At 47.1% G+C, this 14,367-nt stretch overlaps 1 long non-coding RNA gene across 1 annotated transcript; it reads right to left on the bottom strand.

Moving 5' to 3' along the window:
• Window positions 1-2,478: 2,478 nt before the first annotated feature.
• Window positions 2,479-7,363, bottom strand: LOC123105012 (uncharacterized). Its single transcript, XR_006450627.1, has 5 exons — window positions 6,463-7,363; window positions 6,218-6,371; window positions 4,736-4,879; window positions 3,408-3,457; window positions 2,479-2,556 (listed from the first exon to the last, which is right to left on the bottom strand). It is a non-coding gene; the product is annotated as an uncharacterized lncRNA (long non-coding RNA).
• Between the last annotated feature and the right edge of the window lie 7,004 nt (window positions 7,364-14,367).

Below are 14,367 nucleotides of genomic sequence, written 5' to 3'. Positions count from 1 at the left end.
TTCTCTACCCATGCTCGCCTATAATATCCAAACAAGCGAGTCAAGTCTCTCTCGAACGGACACAACACAAAATGATAGCATAAAAAAATTTGAGACCACATAGCCATGCTATAGGAAAATGAAACAGTGAATCAATCATGAACCCCCAGATAATTGCACACTACCATGTAACTACTTGAAATCGCATGACTATGCATCAGAAAAAATAACTAGACACTAAACTACTAGACACCAAACTAGCACACCAAATTCCGAGGAACAAATCATATCTTCTTATATCTCGAATCTGAAAAAAATCTCAAAGAGAACATCGTAAAAATATGATTAAAAATTTCACAGTTTTGACACTATGCATAACACTAGAGCTAGCTAGTTACTACTCATGATCAATACCTAGAGGAGAATGACCTCCCAGTCACTGAATTAATCCAGAATGGACCACACGCTCATCGATTGGCTTCTCAATTATTAGGTGCAGCCTCTATTTCACTCTCTTGGTTTTTACTTGTATTTTACTTGGTTAATTGACCCTGTTGTACTTATTTACCTGGTCACTTGACCCTATTTTACTCTCACTGTGAATAGTAGCAGCTAGTGTCTACAAACTATGCTAGGGCAGTGCAGCGATAACTTGGCATAATGCTAATGAATAAAGCCACTGTCAGTGCCAAGTAGGCGTCGACATTTCTTTTAAGAAAATAAATTTCTACATATGTGAGCAACACGACAAGCACTATTTCATTTTAGAAGAAAAAAAGGATGATGCACGACAAGGCAAAAAAAATTGAGGCGTTATAGACACCGACACGCCACCTTGTATTTCCCACACTCCTTAGCCATCGACTGATAGCTTACTAGAACCAGAGGAATCACACTATAGCCTTGAGGATTCAAGGCTTGCTAGTTCGCATCTCACACAAACACCTACTACTCCATCTGATCCAAATTAGCCGAGAGTACTAATATAAATTCAGTGCATTCTGTAGTAATCAAAACGCTGCAAAATGGCGTGAACATGATACTGACATTCATGCAACGCAAACAATAGGCAAACCTATGATTGTCTAAATATCTGGATTATGATTGTACACAATCAAGAAAAAATCACTGAACACACAGGACGGACAAAAGGTAATAGTAAGTGAATTGCAGAGCTCACAGCATGGCTAGATTCAGATAGGAAAATCAATGTTGCCTTGCTAAACTAGGATGATCGTACAAAAGGTCACAAAGCATAATATTCCCAATCAACCATTCTCATGAAGCAATTTAAGTATCCTGGTAATTTTATTAATTCTTTTGATAGAAATAAGTCTTGTCAACATGTACAATAGCGAGCAAATGAGCAACCAAATTGGTAGTCACTCCTAGACAGGAAGGATACAGTTATATTCAGTCGGGCAAAGAAGAAGAAGAAACTGATATATTTGGGCCAACCCAATCCAAGAAAGGGCGGGCCTTGATGGGGGTTGGAGCAGCGGATCTTGATGGGGTCGAAGCGAATCGAAGAGGAGAAGAGCAGCAGCCTCCACCTCATGTTCATCATCGCCTCCATGGCTTCCACACAACCTCCACCATCACTCGGCCTGTTGCTGCTCCTTCTAAAACAACAACCAATTGGCCTAGTAAATCCAAGATAGATGAGATGCACATTTCCTTGATATGAACATGGTACCAAAAAACCGAGCAAAGAAAAGAATCAAACCTTACATATTTATAATTGCAAATCATGAACTTGGAAAAAAGGGAAATATAGTTTTTTATTTACAAATGCCCATATAATGAAACCTGGCTTTCAATAATCTCCCTCCGATAGCTAGCTATATCGAAAACTATACTAAGTATAGAGTACTAGTTCTACTTGTACATGTTGCATCATATCATCACGAGCACTTCCACATCATATTCTTTTATTTTCCTTTTTGTGTTTGCAAGGTTAGTGAAGAAAGTGAAGAGTCAATCTCTTGCATGCCAAACACCAAATCCACATAAACAACCAACTCAAGGAGTGTAGTGTGGATGCTATTGTAAAGAATGGATGCTGCTGTAAAGTATCTAATAACAACCTTAAATCTCATTAGAGAGCTTTGGCATAAAAGATTCTAAACAGAACAACACACACATATCAGTGCATATTAGCTACCAATGGTACTTAACTCTTAGGTATTGCAGCAGCAAACGGTACTAGCAGAGGAGAAAATGGCCTTCAGCATGTTTATTTCAACTCTATTCCAGTTTTAAGTCTCTCTTCTTCCTCTCTCTTTCTCTGATGTAATCTATTTATTCACCCACAAAGAGGAAGAACTCCGTCCCATGATATAAGATGTTTTTGGAAGCTGTTTTAGCTTGCCAAAATGTCTTACATAGTTGGACCGAGGGAGTATATCATAACATATACTAAGTGCAGAAATTGAAGCCTTTATTTATAAATGGGTGCTGCAATACAAAAAGACAGAAGCGAACAGAGAGAGCAGAGGACCTTACATGGTGTCCTGTACTAGCAGGCAGGGTGAGCCGAAGTAGCTCCTCCATGGCTCTTCTCTCCCTCTTGAATTCCTTAACACAAGCCGAAAATGCATTAGATATAGGAGGAGATAAAGAAATGAAGAAGAAGAGGAAGAAGAAGAAGAAGAAGAGGAAGAAGAAGACAATAATAGGGGAGGAGGGATTGTAGTTGTTGATTGTTTTTCCTACAAATCTGGTAACTTCACACAAAAATTGTAAGCCTTCTTCTCAGAGAGTATTAGCTAGTCAGCGAGGTTATGATAAAATGCAATATTAAGTGCTATGCTTGGATAATGAAAACTGGAATTGGTTAAGACCTGCCAGAACATATTACTGTCTAATAGCATTGATTTGGATGTAGGGCCATGGTGCTGACAGCTGCATGACTTTCATATTCTCATTGACAAGAGTTAGACAGTACTGGAACGATACATGCAGAAGAATAAAGATCCAGATCAAGAGAATATACATCATGAACAGGAAAATCATTAACAAAAACACATGGTATTGCTGTAAGGGTGAGCATCTTGTTTAAGTTTCAACTTCAAGACCAACATTCCTTCACACAGAAAAACACCCTGAGTATCAGGAAACTCTCCATTGGGCCATTTAATGAGATCTGGATAGAGCATATCTACAGAGAAACGAATCGGTGTGATTTCTTAAACAAGTTACGTTGCATTGACACTTAATCCACCGAGCAGACAAATCAATTCACCGTTGCATATGGATAGAGCAGATTTATAGAGAAAAACACACAAACTTATCACGCCCCAAAACGTCACAACTTTAGAGCCAGACAAATTAATTCACCATTGCATATGGCAAATAATAATGAGCCCACTGAGCAGGCGAACACCGAAATGGCGCAAAAAATGGTGACTTGTTTCCAAAGCACGTACCTTGACAGTAACCTTGCTCTTCACTTGGTTTCCAATGCCTCCGTCATAGACTGCACACACGAGAAACGCAGAGAAATAATAAATCAAATCATCAACAAGATAAAGGAGAATTATGTTCCCTAGTCTGAAGGGGAACAAGGCCATAACCGAAGAAAGAAGCAGGTGTTATACAACATCTCAGTTTGCTTGAACCAATAAAGCGCGACATAGTCATACAGATTGAACATCCAAAAGGGATGGTCTAGTTTCAGTGAATGTTCAACCATGGCACACATGAGCTGAACCAAAATGTGAAATGTATGATTACAATTGTGTGCTATCCAGACTTCTTAGTGAAGACGTGAAAGTGCTATCCAGATTATCTAGCTAGGCCAAAGCCATATGGATTGTATGCAGCAGTACTTTGCTCTCTTTTGAGCAGTGATACAATTAAGGCAGGTGAGGCCAGTGAGCTGTCTAGACTGCAAATCAACCATCTCACAGTGGCTGCATTCACACAAACTAAACCAAACAGGGTGTCCTGGGTTTAATCAAAGTTGATACAAATGAAACCAAAAATAGTTCAGTCTTTGTGTGTGTGTGTCCATTGGTAGAATTCTAGTTGGGGTGAGACCTTTTTTTCACAAAGCGCTGCATGTTTGTTGATACTAGGAACTGGAACCAAAAGGGATGGATGGACACTCAGTTTTAGTAAAAACTAGATCATTGATGGCGCGCGTTGCTGCGCCCATCCATTTTACAATAAAATGACCGGTATTTGTAAATATGTGGCATTTGGCGATTAATTTTACTCATAAGCTCATATAATAAAAGGAAATTTAAATAAACCTAGCTACAAAACATGAATATTAAATTTGCATAAACTTACCCATAATTGGGTAGTAATCAAAGTGGAGAATTTACAATTTATTTCTGTCACAACATTACAGAAAGTTACAAGAACTAAAAAAAATATTGTACCCTTTCAAAGGGGAGTAATCCAGATTATGTCTAATAGCATAATGATGGCAACATCTATAGCTATTGGATATCATATGCAGTAGCATGAATAGTTGGAGCTCAGGGAAAGCCAAGCATGATCAATACCCACGAAGAAATTCCCATTGCCTTCGTGTCATATGAGCAAATACAATTTAGTTTTCAGAGCTTATTGCATCTACTTCTGTTGCAAATTAAGGCCCCAATGAGTAACACGTCACTGTATGACCAATCATCAAGCATTGATGCCTTGCATAGCCATGAACTGGCATTGATGCCATCCTCATCAGAATAGCATGAATAAATCAACACACTGAGATTAAAGTATATAAATTGACAAAATATGCCACCTTTATAAACAATATCCAAGTGCCTTGTTGTAATTGATCCCAGATAACCCAGCCTACATGGATAATATATATTTGTAAGTGATCACGGAGCTTTGGCAGCCAAGATATATTTTAGTGCCCTGCAATCAGCTCCTTTCTCCATCTCTGCAAAAAGAGTACATGAGAAATTTTGGAATATATGTTCGCTAAACAAAATGCATTATAAAATAAGACAATCTACAGTAATAATATGAGACTATACGTCTATACAACCCTACAGTTTCAGATTTCCTAGTTCGAAGCCATTTTTTCACTTATTATGAAGTTGACCCATACATATTGCACAGATGTCATTCTTTCTTCAATCAATCTCATAAAAAAAATACAAATACAAAGTAGAGATTGACCATCAACTTATTACTCTAATCTGCTGAGAAAAATAAAAAATGAGGCATCACTCAGAAGAAAACTGATGTGTTATTTATTTCGTATAGACCACCAGTTTATGTTTAGGTTGAAGTTTTCCAACTGAGGAAAGTAGACAATGAAATTGATGAGCAATTAAATAGTACAATCAAACCTTCTCTTCAACACTACTCTATTTCTAGTCAATAGGCTTCGACATGGGTGAACTTGACTGGACGATGGTAAGAGTAGTAGCAGGAAGCTATAAACCATATCAAGATCAATCATACAGTCCAAAATGGTCATCATCAGAGTGCAAAAAATCAGGAACCTTAAAACAATGGAGCTCAAATTTGAGAAGGACCTTTAGTTGTCGCCTAGCCGCTACCGCTGAAAGAGGTCCAGGACCAGCCAACCCCACATATGGACATGACGGTCAACAGGCTGACCGCTCAGACCCACCGTTACTTCAACAGAACCATCTCAATTCTCAAGCTCATCGTCTCCAACAGTCGAATGCCAAGATGTCTGACTGCCTATTTGGGATAGGAGTTACAGGGAGTGCCTAATTTTTATGTATCTATATTAATTTACTTCTTCAGGTTCTATCTCTCAACTGAGTAATCTAATGCAGAATGTTGATTAGTGTGTTATCTCTGATCATAGGATATTCATGTCTACTCCATCTTCCATGTTTTCATGTTATATTCAGATGAATCAGATCTTTACACAATGCTACTTTTTGGGATACTGCATCCGACGATTCTTTTGAAGATGCACGGCACACGGAATACCTTTTGCCTTGATATGCTGCTCAAGAACTGTTGATAGTGCTCCAATCAGCAACACCTCACTACCGCCCCGTGGAAACAATGCCTCTACTCCTCTACCTAGAACGACTCTTCCTAATTAAAATTCTCTTACAGAAATATTCACTGGAGGGACGGGGATCAATATAACCCATCTTGATCCAGATCCAAAAGAATATCATTCTTGATTTGGGACGAAGGCAGGGTTCTTGGAACCAGGAAATCAAGAGGCAGACTAACTACATGTGTTGAATTAGCTGATGAGAAGATGAGACAAAGGGAGTAGTACCTGTTGGGCGGAAGCGTGACGGCCATCTGGATGATTGCTCGCCTACGGACGCCGGTTCCACCAGCGGCACTGCCAAGTCATGGTGGGATCTGCCACTCAAGTTGAAGGTCGTGGTAGGGGGACACACTCGTTGCCATGGCACTGGTCCGGGTCGCTAGCAAGTGCAACAAAAAAAAGTTAAACCCTTAAATTTTGTGCACTGGAAATTAATATACATACATACAACAGGGAGTTAAAGTCCAAACCTGATCGAAAAAGACATAACCAAAAACTACGCAGTTGAACAATTTCTGAAATCTCTAGCAGTTGATTCTTTCAGCCATATGAAAATACCAGTTAATGGGAAAGTAGTATTAGACGATATCCACTATAGATTAAAAAAAGTTGAAGCATCTGCGTAATATTGAAAGAGCCTTTTCATCGAGATAAACCTGCAAGTATACATTAGACCAAACAGAATTGTGAAGATTCTGAAAAAAGAAATAAGACCTATGAAGCAAGTTTGTGGAGAAGAGATTAAACATTCATTAGCAGTAGTATTCCCAGAACTGTACTGCCTGCGAGTATATATCGACCTATTTATCCATCTCTTGTTGAAAAAAAATGCTATTTTACTGAATTCAAAAATCGCTGAACACTGCCAGATCACGAAGAAAGTAGAGATGTATTTCGGCAAACGTATTTCACTTTCATCCTACAGCTGAAAAAAATAATTCCAAGTGAAACTCACATCGGTAGGAGGCGTGCCGATCTTAGGCACCCGGTGCTGGACGACGGGTTGATGTCGGCGGATCTCGGGACCGGTGGAAGCAGCCTAGGTGGAAGGAGAGGCGCGGCCTGGCCGCCGCAGCCGACGGCGGCAAGTTGGGCTCGGGACTGAAGGGGCCGCCGGTGGAGCGCGAGCGCGGTGTGGATGGCGTGCCGCCGCCGATGCCTGCGGTTGTGGTGCTCCTCCTGGAGCCGCCGGGGGTGGATGGGCGGATGAGGGCATGGAAGGCCTGAGGGAAGGGAGAAGCCGACGAGGATATGAGTGGTAGTGGGTGCCCCCGGCCGATCCCATCGCGCACCTGCAACTCCGGTAGATTGAATCGCGCGCCTCGCATCGCCTTGGCTCAATCCCTGTCTGTATCCTCATTGCCTTTGGTCGATCCCTCTCCTATGTATCCCGCGTCCCTCTATCTCCTTTAGAGAAAAAATATTAACAAGCGCACGAGCGTAGCACCCTCCCCTTATGGGCGAACAGGCCCGGTTTACCAGGTTTCTTCGTTTCGGCCTCCAGAGCAGCAGCCCATTAGGACAGCTGGGCCACATGCGGGACAGACGTCTGTACACAGAAGATCAGACGGCCACGGACGCCCAGATCGCCAAATCGAACGGCCGAAAATGCAAATCGCTGTGAGGGCAAGGATTAGGTGCGGTTATACTGTCCTTAATGTAAGCATGCATATAGACAGCTACACAGTGAACCAAAAATGTAAGTACGGGCATATATAGCTTGCTATTTATTAGTAAACAGCAAAAAAACAAAAAAACTCAGGCCCATATTCAGTTAAGAAGAGCACTTCCTGCACGCACTTATAATACGGCCTTGGACTGACTAGGAAGAACACTGATTGCACCGCACCGCACCATCGATAAAGAGCTGGTTTTGTGGATGTTGAAAGTAGATCTAATTAATTCTGAGAGGGAAAGATGACAATTTGCTGCATCTACTTGTTTCTGAGACAAAAAGGTGTCAATATGTGTGTATCCGTTGGTTCAGTCTTAGATGGTGTTGCATGTTTGTTATTAGTCAGAGGAAACAGAAATCCATGAGGGATGGATGAATATTCAGGTTTCAGTCAAAAATTAAGGATGCACATGAATAGATAACTCCCACCTCCTCGCTCTAGCTCCCCCGCCGCCTCCTCGGCGACGGCGCCCGTCTCCATGGGCCAACCTGTCTCCCCGTCCTCCGCCTCGGTCGATGCTGCTGCGCGCATGGGCCTGCCTTCCTACCGGGAGGCACTATTGAGCCCTGCGCCCTCCTCCACGGCATTGATGACAGTGGTTGGAGATTCCCCCGACGAGGCAGCCCAGATCTCTCCACGCCCTCGCCTCAAATCCATCATCACGGTCCCTGAGCGGGACTGCGGTATTGATGGCGGTGGGTGGGTGACCGTTGGTCCTGGCGGTCGCCCTGTTCGTGACTCTCAGCCTAACTCGCATTCCCATCCAAAAGAGCGAGACGAGCGCTTCCGCGCCCTTCTCTTTAAGCGGGCTAGGGGTTGCTGCTTCAGGTGCTTCTCCCCCAACCATCGCATCGCTGACTGCAGGAACAAGGCCCGGTGCTTGCTGTGTGGTGAGGCCGGTCACAAGGCGCGGTGGTGTGGGGACCGGGGCACGGGCTCGGCTGGGGTGGTGTCTTCCCGAAGGGCGGCCTCTCCTGTCCCGGTTGCGGTGCGCGGCTCTTCCAGGATGGAGGCTCCTGGGCTAGCGCGGCGGGGAGTGGTGCGGGCGGCGGCGCCGCGTCTGCCGGCGGTGGCGGAGACTGAGCGCGCCCACTCGGGGCACGCGGTGGTGGCGGTGGTGGTGGGCTGCGGTTCTCCGTTAGCTCTCTCTGAGGTGCAACGCGCCTTCGCTGCTCGGTTCAGGGTGCCGGACGAGCGTGTCCATGCATCACTGTTCGACCAGGGGGAGTTTCTCCTCTACTTCGAGGACCTGGAGGCTCGGAACGAGGCGTTGGCGGTGCCGGGCCTGCTCACCCTGGGCACGGTCTCCTTCCGGATCACGCCGTGGACAAGGTTCAAGAATGCAACGGCGGTGACCATGTGTTTCAAGGCGCGGGTCTGTCTGGAACGTGTGCCGCGTAGCGCTTGGAGTCTGGAGGCGGTGGCTTCCCTCTTCGACCGGTCCATGATTCTAGACTCTCAAGATCACTCCTACAACTCCGAAGATGAGACGGCGTGCATGAGGCTCTGGGTGTGGATGGACAATGTCGACATGCTGGCGACCCGCGGTGTGCTACAGTTGGAGGAGCCGGTCGGGCCGGACTCGCCCCTCTCCCACCCCCTCCCCCCCGAGCTTGGCTGCCTCGTCGAGCCAGCACCGAGGTCGGGGCCGCTGCGCCTGCTAGAATATAACGTGCTCATCCATCTCAATCGAGTGATCGATTACCATGGCTCCCCGACGTCCAGGGGCGACAGTGGCGGCCTCCTGCCCGTGGGCTCTTGCGGGGACTCCGGTCGTCAAGAATGGCGGTACAAGTGGAGGTTGCGGCAGGAGGATGGAGCCGTACCACCCTCTTCTTGCGGTCCTGTCCATTCTCGCCTGCGTTTTCCTCCTGGGAACGACGACGGCGACGGCTCATCGGGCGACGGCGGGATGGCCCGCGGTGATCAGCTCGGTGGTGGTCAGCTCGGCGACCACGCCGGCTTCGGCGACAGACGTGGAGCGACGGACCGGCATGGCGGCCAGCCACCTGCGACGCCATTCGGGCATGGCGGTTCGGGCAGGCAGGATGGGCGCTTCGCGGGAGGAGCACCCGTTAGCCCGCCTCTGCTGGGCGACAGGGAGCCGGTGCTGTTAGGCTCAGTTGGGAGCTCCTGTATCCGGTCAGCTGAGGATGGCACAGTTGCTAATTGCCTCCCTGGTGATAGTTTGGGGACGGCTGCACTGCGAAATGTGGACGCACGCGACATGCAGCTGCTGGAAATCTCTGAAGCGCCTCTGGCCCCGCGCATTGAACCTGGTCTTCTGCTGGATGCTGGGACGCTGACCAGTCGCGCCGAACTCGTGGGCCGTCCCTCCCAGCTGAGCCTCGACCTCGACTCTGGCCCAGCTCGCGATGCTAACTCGGCCCTCGCGCCTGCTGCGGATCTGGACCTTCTGCCGGCTGTTGCTGCTCCCATCAATATTGCGCTGACTGAGGCCCTCTCTGCCTTCCTGCTCGCCGCTTCGCAGCCTTCCACCTCCGCTCTGCTGCCGACGCTGGAACCCCAGTGGCCGCCTCCCCCTCCCCCACTGCCAGTCGGCGCCGCGGTCGTGCCCTCCCCACCCCTCCTCAGTGCGGAGTCGTTGGCTGGGGCCTCCCGCTGTAGCGGCAGGCTCGCGGCCAAGCCCAATCGTGGGCTCACAGCCGAGGAGAAGGCAAGGTTGGTGCTTCTCAAGAAGGGGGGATCGTTCTCCATGATGGGCCTCCGGCGGCTGAAGAGATGCTGCGCTACCGGATGCTGTACAAGAAGGAGCTGCCATCTTCTTTCATTGAGGCTGTCTCGGCGTTGGTTGCTGCCACTTCATCTCTGTCCAAGCCCAAGGCTGCTAGGGATCAAGCGATCCGCAACCGATTTTGGTTCCGATCTGTTGTGCCTTAGTGTTTAAATTGGATACCATGTTAGTACATTATATGTATTTGCTGGGGGTATGGAGGATCGACTGTTGTGTACAAATTTCGGGGAGTCTTTGCTGCTGCTATATCATGCTGTTTGGCCTGTCTGAGGGGCATATAATTCTGAATGTTCAGTTCAGTGTGTCTACTGGGTGTCATTTTTGCTGCTATTCTCCCCGACAGGGTGTACCTGAGTCGCTTCAAGTTTCCTCATGGATTTAAACCTTCTGAACTGGAATGTTAGGGGCCTGAACAACCCGGCACGTCGTCGTGCCATTCAGAACTTATGCAATACCTGGAAATGTAACATTGTGTGCCTACAAGAGACCAAGATCGCTGATATGTCGAGAAGTCTGGTGGTGGAGACTTTGGGACCTAGATTTGGGGATAATTTCCTGTTCAAAGGGGCTGATGGCACACGAGGCGGCATCCTGATCGCTTGTAGTCCTGACTTCACAATTCCGCCCTTGTCGGCTGCGCCAGATTCCTTCTCACTGTCTGCCACTGTGACTGATAAAATGGATGGCTCCTCATGGACGTTGACTGTTGTATATGGGCCACAAGAGGATCAAGACAAGATTGCATTTCTGCAGGAGATCCGCAACATCAAGCTTTTGGCGCAGAATGAATGGCTAATTGCCGGGGACTTCAATTTGATCGCGAGAGCAAATGAGAAGAACAACTCCAATGTCAACATTTGGATGATGGGACGGTTTAGAAGCGTCATCGAGGATCTTGAACTCCGAGAGTTTCAGCTAATTGGCAAGAAATTTACTTGGTCCAGTGACAATAGCCACCACACCTGCTCCAAGCTTGACCGCATCCTCATGTCTCGTGACTGGGAACTCAAGTTCCCCCAGTACCATTTATGCCTGCCTCCACGGCCATTTCGGACCACATCCCATTGCTGCTCAAGAAGATGGTGACCAAGCGCTACCATGGGTTCAGATTTGAATCTTTTTGGGTTCACTTGCCTGGGTTTAGGGAGACAGTTTAGGAGGCTTGGAACAAGGATGTGCGCTCCCATGACGCTTTCAGAATTCTGCACACCAAGCTTTGTCGATTGGCGGCCGCCCTCAAGCGGTGGAGCAGAGCTCACATGTCTGATATGCGGCTGCAGGAGGCTATCGTGAATGACGTCATTTTCCACCTGGATGTAGCACAAGACGAGAGGGTTCTGTCTGACGCCGAGCTGAATCTAAGACGCTTGTTAAAGGCTAGATTGCTTGGATTGGCAGCCATTGACAGAGCAAGATGGAGACAAAAATCTAGGTTGACTACAATCCGAACTAGCGATGCAAATACGAAACTTTTTCACCTGCGTGCTAATGGGAGACGTCGAAAGAATCACATTCCAACCCTGAAGAAAGAATGCGGAACTGAGACTAATATACATGAGGAGAAGGCCGAGATCCTGTTGTAGCATTTCAAGGGCCTTATGGGGGTGCCTTTCAATGGCACATACAAGCTTAACTGGGAATTTCTGCAACTGCCAAACCATGATCTGACGCACCTCGATGCTGATTTCTCCATAGATGAGCTCAAGGAGGCGATCGATTCGATGCACTCTGAAAAGGCACCTGGACCTGATGGCTTCCCTGGCCTCTTCTTCAAGAGTTGTTGGGATATGTTGAAGAGTGACCTCATGAAGGCTATTGATCTTGTTCACTCTCTCAGGACTGATCATTGGAATCTTCTAAACTCTGCTCATATTGTGCTCTTGCCAAACAAGGATGCCCCCGGCAGCCCTCTTGACTACAGGCCGATCAGTTTGATGCACAGTATAGCCAAGATCCTCTGCAAGTTGCTTGCCAACAGGCTGGCCCCGGAGCTTGATTCCCTTGTCTCTCTTTCCCAGAGCGCTTTCATTAAGAAGAGATGTATTCAGGACAACTTCCTTTATGTGCACAATGTCATCAGAGAGGCTCACACTAAGAAGAAGCCATTAATCTTCCTCAAGCTTGACATTGCAAAAGCGTTTGACTCCGTTGGTTGGGGCTTCTTGTTGGAGACCTTGTCTGCTTTTGGCTTTGGTCGGCGCTGGAGAAACATTGTGTCTGTCATCCTGAGTTCTGCTTCCTCAAGAATTTTGTTAAATGGCACCCCTGGTCCGCCCTTCAGGCATATGTGTGGTCTTAGACAGGGTGACCCCTTGTCCCCGATGTTGTTCATTCTCGCCATGGAGCCGCTTCGGAAACTGTTGGATCTTGCAACGGAAGGCGGTGTTCTAACTAAGCTGGGACCTAAGGCAGCCAGATTTCGCACAAGTATGTACGCTGATGATGCGGCCCTGTTTTTAAACCCTATCAAGGACGAGGTGCATGCAGTCAGAGCAATATTGGATAGGTTTGGGGAGGCCTCTGGTCTAAAAATCAACATCCAGAAATGTGTTGCATATCCAGTTAGGTGCGAGGGGCTCGACTTCCAGGATATTATCCAAGATTTTGGTGGGACGGCAGGCTCTCTCCTGTGTCGTTACCTTGGACTGCCGCTCAGTTATCGCAAGCTTAGAAGAATTGAGGTCCTCCCTCTCATAGATGGCATGGCCGGAAGGCTTAAAGGATGGAAAGGCAAACTGATGGCCAAACCTGGAAGGCTCACTCTAATAAATTCTGTGCTTACATCCATGGCCACATATTTCTTAACCAGTTTTGCAGTTGACAAATGGGCAATAAAGAAAATGGAAAAGATTCAGCGAAACTTCCTTTGGAATGGTGACGAGGAGTGCAAAGGGGCCAAGTGCCTTGTCAACTGGAAGAGGGTCTGCTCCCCAAAGGATCTTGGTGGCCTTGGAATCAAAGACATTGCCTGCTTCAGTAGGGCATTGCGGCTGCGTTGGGCTTGGCTAGAGTGGAGCCCCAATTCAAGGCCTTGGCAGGGCACCCCCATCCCATGCGATCGCACGGACATGCTGCTTTTCTCAGCTTGCACGGAGATTTCGTTGGGGAATGGGCAACGGGCAAGTTTCTGGAATGATCGATGGCTGTTGGGAATGGCTCCTGTGGATGTGGCCCCCGGTTTGTTCGGTTTGGCACGGCGGAAAAGGCTCTCTGTGAAGGAAGCTCTTGCTGGTAATCGCTGGATGAAGGGCCTGGAAAGAATTGCTTCCGAGGAGCTGCTGGATCAACTTGTCAAGTTATGGGAGCTGCTGCAACCCATTGTCCTTTCTGATGTTCCTGATACCATCCGGTGGAAGTTCACTAATGATGGAGGCTACTCCGCTGCGTCTGCTTACAATGCTCAGTTTATTGGTCGCATCGCTGAGCCACAATTGCATGCTTCATTGAGGATCAAGGCCGAGCCGAAGGTAAAGTTCCATCTGTGGCTCCTGATTTAGAATAGGAACTGGATGGCTGATCGGCTTGCGACAAGGGGATGGCCACACAATGACAAATGCATGTTCTGTGATCAAGTTCTGGAAACAGCTGCCCATCTGACGCTCACTTGTCCATTTGCCCGGGAGGTCTGGTTTTCCTTCCAGCAAAGTGATCCAGAGGCTGCACTTGTTGGTTCAACAGCAATGACAATCAAGGGATGGTGGAGACGGATCTGGAATCTGCACAACAACCCAACTTCTTGCACGCAGATCACATCGGCTGCTTACGTTGCTTGGAATCTTTGGAAAGAGAGGAATAGGCGGACGTTTGAAGGAAAGAGATGCTCTCCCGAAACAGTTGCTGCTATGGCCAGAGACGACATTGTACTGTTCAAGGAAGCTACTGCGTAGTTTCTTTCTTTTTCTAGTTTTTGGGTTCTGTATGTGTGCGTGGGTACTTGAGGCTCT

This window comes from Triticum aestivum, chromosome 1B, assembly GCF_018294505.1.
Source record: "Triticum aestivum cultivar Chinese Spring chromosome 1B, IWGSC CS RefSeq v2.1, whole genome shotgun sequence".
Classification (NCBI taxonomy): Eukaryota; Viridiplantae; Streptophyta; class Magnoliopsida; order Poales; family Poaceae; genus Triticum; species Triticum aestivum.
This window is presented reverse-complemented; position numbering and strand designations above follow the sequence as displayed.